General features: G+C 42.3%; 2 non-coding genes across 2 annotated transcripts; both read left to right on the top strand.

Moving 5' to 3' along the window:
• Positions 1 to 2310: 2310 nt before the first annotated feature.
• On the top strand, positions 2311 to 2416 carry LOC112086291. The gene has a single exon (XR_002899413.1). It is a non-coding gene; the product is annotated as a small nucleolar RNA R71 (small nucleolar RNA).
• A 4112-nt stretch (positions 2417 to 6528) lies between these two features.
• On the top strand, positions 6529 to 6635 carry LOC112086284. The gene has a single exon (XR_002899406.1). It is a non-coding gene; the product is annotated as a small nucleolar RNA R71 (small nucleolar RNA).

Raw genomic sequence — 6635 nt, 5'->3', positions numbered from 1 at the left:
AATCCTGTGGGTGCATATATCAGGAGAGATTCCTCTAATGTCAGCCAAGGAATACCCTATGGCTCTCCTGAATTTCCTTATTTCACTAAGTAATGCATGTTCCTCATGCTCAAGCAAGTTATCGTTTATGATCACAGGAAAAGTAGAGTTTAGACCTAAGAATGCATACCTGAGCCCTGTTGGTAGAGGCTTGAGCTCAACAGGGGGTGCGTCTGCCTCATTCCAATCGGCATCAAAGCTGCATTGGCCCGGAACAGCTTCCTCGGCCTTTGCTTCATTCTCGCGCGGTTTACCATCGGCCTCGGTATGAGTTGTCACGGCCATGATATCCCGAGGTGTCTCTTCTTTTCCCTTTGACTCCTCGCTTTCTAGAATGTCGAGGCTGCTCGTGTGGAGCTCCAAAAACCTCGCCTCAGCTCCAAGTTCCCTCGGTTGGTCCAAAAGACGCTTGTACACCTCGCTTTCCTCGTTCAAGTACCCGTGCTCGCTTTGTTCCCGCGTTAAGACCACTTGTAACGGATCCTCTGCGTTCAACTCTTCAAGGAGCTCATCAGCCAGCTCCTCCATTACCTCCACATAGAAAACCTGACCTCCAATGGTCGGTTTCTTCATCATTTCCTTCACGTTGAACTTCATAGTCTCGGAACCGATGTGTAGTTCAATCATTCCTCATCTCACATCTATTATGGCTCCTGCGGTTGCTAAGAACGGTCGGCCCAAGATGATAGGGTATAATGGTTCCTCGTCCATCTCAAGAACTATGAAGTCCGTGGGGATTTCTATCTCACCGATCCTCAAAGGTAGATCCTCAAGCAACCCCACCGGGTTCTAACCGATCTATCAGCTAATACAAGAGAGATCTTGGCTGGCTTGTAGCTTTTTTATCCCAATCTCTTGGCCACCGTGTAAGGCATTAAGCTCACAGAAGCTCCAAGGTCACATAAACAGTTTGAGAACTTCAGGTGACCTAAAGCACACGGCAAAGTGAAGCTGCCCGGATCAGATAGCTTCCTTGGTATAGATCTTCTTTGTATTATGGCACTGCACTCATGGTTCAGTATCACCATACCCTGGAGCTCCTTTGTCTTGTTGAGGATCGCGTCCTTTAGAAACTTCCCAAGCTGGGGTATAGCTAAGAAAGCATCTATAATGGGTAAGGTGAGTTGCGTGTTCTCCAAGTGTTTCTCAAAGACCGCCTTTGCCTTGTCTAGGATTTTCTTTTTGAAACGCCCTGGGAACGGTATCTTGGGTTGATAAGGTGGTGGTGGAACATAGGGCTTTTCAAGCTCGGTTGTCTTTTCCACCTCTTTTCCTTTGTCCTTGATCGGTTCCTTCTCTAAGACCGCTTCTTTACACGCATCGTCTGAGGCTGCCTCCCCCTCTAATTGCTCATTGGCCTCAATGAACTTTGTCTTAGGCGTTGGAGTTTGTAATTCCTTACCACTCCTCAATGTGATGGCGTTCACATACTCTTTAGGGTTCGGCTCCGGTTTACCTGGTAAAGCTGGGCCTCTTGATGATGTAGAAGCTTGATTCTGCTTAAGCTCTCTGATATCTTGTTGCATTGTCGCGTGCTGGCTCTCAACCCTTTGCTGGCCCTGTAACAGTTGCTGTAGTATCCCACAGACGTCGTTCCCCATTTGATTCTGACCCGTTCCCTGAATCTGCTGCGGATGGAACCCTGGTGGAAACTTGTGTTGCTGCGGTTGGTTGTTGAAGTTGTTACTCTGAGCCGCTTGATTCTGCTGAGTGTAGCCGTGCTGTTGCCCACTGAACTGTTGCTTGGGCTGGAAGGTATTCTGAAAAGGAGCCTTTTGAGCATAGCTTTGTTGTTGTTGTTGAGCAGGGTACACTTGGTCTTGAGGGTTAGCTACATTCGGGTTTCTGTATGAGAGGTTTGGGTTACTGTTGTAGTTGTTAAACCGCTGATACCTCTGCTGATTCCCTATGTAATTCAGCTCCTCTTGTGTTAGACCATCTTCATTGACATTGTCAAAACTTGGCCCTTGCTCATCAAACTCGCCTACAAAGTGTATTGGCTTTTGAGTCTCCATCAAAACCTTGTCAAGCTTACTCTGAAGCTCTCTTATATCCTTTTTCATGCGCTGTTCATCACTAGATCCCTCTGTACGGTTTGCTCTATCAAAGTCCTCTCCATACGTGTCATTGGACATGGCTAGGTTCTCAACTAGTTCCATTGCCGCAGTGATCTCTTTTCCAAGAAAATTCCCATTTGAAGCTGTATCGAGTTGGTTTCTGATCTTGGGGAGTGCACCTCGGTATAAAGTACTCAAGAGGGATGCCTCTGAGAAGCCGTGGTGTGGGCATTGGTTAGTGTAGCTTCTAAACCGTTCCCAAGCTTCACTAAAGCTCTCGTTATTGTGCTGCGTGAAACTTGAGATCTGATTCCTGATCTACCCGCGGGAAGGATTTTGGCCGAGAATCTTCGGCCATCAGTACATCATTTTGCCTAGAAACCCAAAATTGCTCCTTTTCACCATTTTTGATCATTTCAACTCCATTTCTTCATCTGAATCACATCCTCCACTCCAAATAAGCTCCAAAAGCACCTGTTTAACACTCTAAACCATGCAAAACTCTCTTGGACCTAATGCAATCTCCTAAGTCCTAAAACAATGCCTAAAGACCTAAAATGTATGCAAATGAGACATAATTTGGACTAGAATATGTACATTAAATGATGCAATTTATGAATATATCAACTCCCCCACACTTATCATTTGCTTGTCTTCAAGCAAAAAAGGAACAAATGAGAGGAAAAGGTTGAATGCATTGGGAGCTCATTTTTCCTTTGAAAGAGAAAAGTGACCACTAAGAGAATTCAAGGTTCATGCTCAATATTCAATGCAAGACCATACTCTGATGTATCAACTCAACAGTAATCTCCACAAGTTCTCTTATTCCTCAACTCTTTGACATTCATTAAGCTCTTTACCAAGTGGATCAAATGATGCAGTGTTCAAACAAGCAAAGTTTGGCTAGGGTGAGGTAATGAGACTAAAATGGTCTCATCAGCGCCTAAGTGGGTTCAATGCAGCAAGGGGATCTCTCTATGAATGATCAAACTTTGGCAGAATGCTAAAGGTAAAAAGCAACCTATGCATACAAGGGCAAGGACTCATCCCACCCCACACTCTACTCAAAACTTTCTCACTTGCTCAACCTCTCAAGAACCTCACTTTCCACACTCATTTTCCTCTCACTAGGGGACTCACTTTTCATTTTCACACTCAAGTCTTGGAGTTCAAACTTTACATAGCTGTTTTTCACTTTCTTTTGTAACTTCTAGCCTCTTTTTCTTTCTTTTTAAAACATTTGAGCTCTTTGGCTTCTTTTCTTTTCCTTTCACTTAGAGGCTAGACTCTTTCTTTTCAAAACACTAGAGCTCCCTTTCTTTGACTCAAAACTCCAAGACTGATTTCTTTTCTTTTTTTTTTTTCTATCCCCTAGTTCTCACCACTCTCCTTTTTCCACGCATCTCTCCTTTTTCCACTCACCAACAAGTATCTCCCCACACTTAGTTCTTGCCAAATCTCTCAGCTCCTTGATGATGGAACTTAACACTCAATGAGACTTGCCCTTGTCGCTCTAAACCTAACACTTTCTGCTAAGTTTGATCCAAGGTGGCCTTTCAATCACACACAAACATTTGGCTTGAAGGAAGGATGGGTTCAAGGTGAGGAAAACTGATCCAGATGTGGACTAAGCTATTTGAGCTAAGGAAGAGGGTGGTAAAAACAGGATTCTAGCTCAAATATGTATATAGGTATCCACAAGCTTATTCAAACAATGCATCACAAGATAATTTCAAGTCAAGTTCAAGGTTTTCACTTATTAGAGTTGAGTTCAATTCAAACTTGCTTCTCAGATTCAAACCATTTCAAGCCTTGCAAGCACAAAAGTCATTTCACAAGCATATTTAATCCAAATTCTCAAAGTGATGTACTCTCAAGGAAAGAACCTATCATTACTCCCATGCACAATGAAACCTATATGATGCAACTAGACTCAATCTTAAAAATGTGAAATGCAACTAGAATGAACATTTTTTTGTGAAATTTTTTCAGATTTTTCCATTTTTTTGGTTTTTTATATGCACTTAGATGAATGCAAAATGAGACTCAAAGTGAAAAGCAAAATAAGAGCAGAATAAACATGATTAGTAAACACAAAACCCCTCCCCCACACTTAAATAACACAGTCCCTTGTGTTATAAAAGCATAAGAGAGGAGTGAAAGGCAAAAGCAAGAAAGATGCAAAATGAGAAATAAAGAACTAGATGCATATGTACAAGGAGTTTGGAGTGTTACCAGATTTGTTTGTGATGGAAAGGAGTAGTGGAATTGTGAATCTCAGGAGGCTAAAGAACACCAGGTCATGTGTAACCTGAACACACTCCACAAGACACATCAAAACATCCTAAAAACACCAAGAGAAAGCATTAAAAAGAATATTTACAAAGGATAAGTTTGGGGTGTCTCCCAAGAGCACTTTGTTTTAACTCACTAAGTTTGACTTTTCATACTCTTTTCTTAGTGAGTGAGAGGAGGAGCTTTGATGCTCCTTGTCTTGTCCATGAATTCAAGCATTAGGTCCTTGTTCATCAGCTCTTGGACACCATCAGATCCTTTGTCTATGAGCTCTTGTGTGAGGATTGCCCTGACTTTTGCAAAAGGTTTTGATCCTCCAATGCCTTTAACCTTGTATTCCACAGCTCCACCATCAAACTTCCATGGAGTGAGCTTTATCACCTGAGAAGAGGACCCAAGAGTGAATGATTTGGTGCTTGTTGGGTTCTTGTCTTGAGACCCTGAACTATTGCTTTTGTTGTTGCTGACCTCCTTCCCACTTAGTGTAGGAGAAAAAGATTCCAAGCAAGCTTCATCATCACTAAAGAAATCTCCTTCAAACTCAAGATCAGGTCTTACTAAGGATTCTTTCTTCTTCTCAACAGATGCAAGGGGTTGAGCTTCTTCTATAGTTCCAATACTCCCCACATACTTCATCTCATAGTGCTTCAACTCATCAGAATCATCAGATATAACTCCACAAAACCCAGCAAGAGGAGACTTAAGAGGATAAGATACTTCATCATCTACCTTAGCAAGCACCACTCTTTGAGTATCAAAGTCCATCCTTGCTCCTGTGGTGTTCAGAAATGGAGTTCCAAGCAAAAGAGGTAGCTCTTTTGTCTTCTTCATCTTCATAACTACAAAATCTGTTGGAACTGTGCATTCACCAATTTTCAATTGGTAGTCTTCAAGGATTCCATATGGCTTCTTTGAGGATGAATCTCCAAAGGTAATTGACATGGGGTGATGCTTAAGACTCTTGATCCCTAGTCTCTCCACCATGTCTAAAGACATTACACTGATGCTTGATCCAGAATCACACAAAGCATTGTCCACTTTCAAATTTCCAAGAGAGCATGAGATGGAAAACTTTCCTGGATTACCTAGCTTGGTAATTGATTTGGGTTTCGCCCTTGTTGAACCAGTGCTAGAGACTCCATCAGATATCCTTCCTTGAACCATTCTCTGATCCTTTCTTTCAGTAATCTCAGAATCATTCTTTCTCATATAAAAAGAAGCTGCCTCCCTACCATCTTTCTCAATGTCCTCATTGAGATCACAGAACAGGAAGTCAAACTCATCTATGATGGCGTCCTCATCATCTTTTGTCATGAATTTTTCACTTGAGACATTGCCATGGAGAAGATCCTCAATTTCTTGGACAGCAGCATGATTCTCAGCATTTGAGAGGATGACATTGCAGTATTCTGTTTGATGTGCAACTGATGTCCCTGGTAAAGATCTTTGAGCTTGAGAACTGCAGTGGCCCTTGTTGTTCTCTAGAGTCTTGACTTTGGAAGCCAAGGTGGAAAGTTGAGTTAGAAGATCAGAATAAGTGCAATCCACCTTGTTGTTAATCTCTGCCATTTTCTTGTTGAAGTCCATGGCACCATTTGCTTGACCTTGGAGGATTTGCTGGAGCAGGTTCTGCACTTCTTGATCCTTATTCTCTGAGTTCTGTTGGAGACTTTGTTGTTGGGGAGATAAAAAACCTTGTTGTTGAGTGTTTTGAGGATAGAAGTTCTGGTTTGGGGGATTCTTGTAGTAGGTAAAGCCCTTTTGGTAACCTTGTTGGCCACCTACAAAGTTCACCTCAGCTGTGATGTCTTCCCTTTGAAATGTGTCTTGAAACACATGATTCACATCTCTAACAAAGTTGGCTGACTGATGAGAAGCTAAGAGAAGTGTGTCTAGCTTCTCATTGAGAGACTTGGTGTCTTTCCTTGTCCTTTCCTCTTCAGCACTCACAGCTCCTCTTGAATTCCTTTCAAAGTCTGATCCATAAAGCTCATCACTTTGAGCTACATTCTCCACTAGGGTCATGGCGTCATTGACTTCCTTGGTCATAAAATTACCATTTGAAGCTGTGTCCAAGAGGATTCTGACCTTTGGTAAAGCACCTCTGTAGAAGGTACTTAGCAGCTGACAATCTGAGAATCCATGGTGAGGGCATTGCATGGTATACCCTCTAAATCTTTCCCAAGCCTCACAAAATGATTCATGGTTCTTCTGAATGAAACTTGAGATTTCATTTCTTAACCT

The sequence above is a fragment of the Eutrema salsugineum genome, unplaced genomic scaffold, assembly GCF_000478725.1.
Source record: "Eutrema salsugineum unplaced genomic scaffold, Eutsalg1_0 scaffold_21, whole genome shotgun sequence".
NCBI lineage: Eukaryota > Viridiplantae > Streptophyta > Magnoliopsida > Brassicales > Brassicaceae > Eutrema > Eutrema salsugineum.
This window is presented reverse-complemented; position numbering and strand designations above follow the sequence as displayed.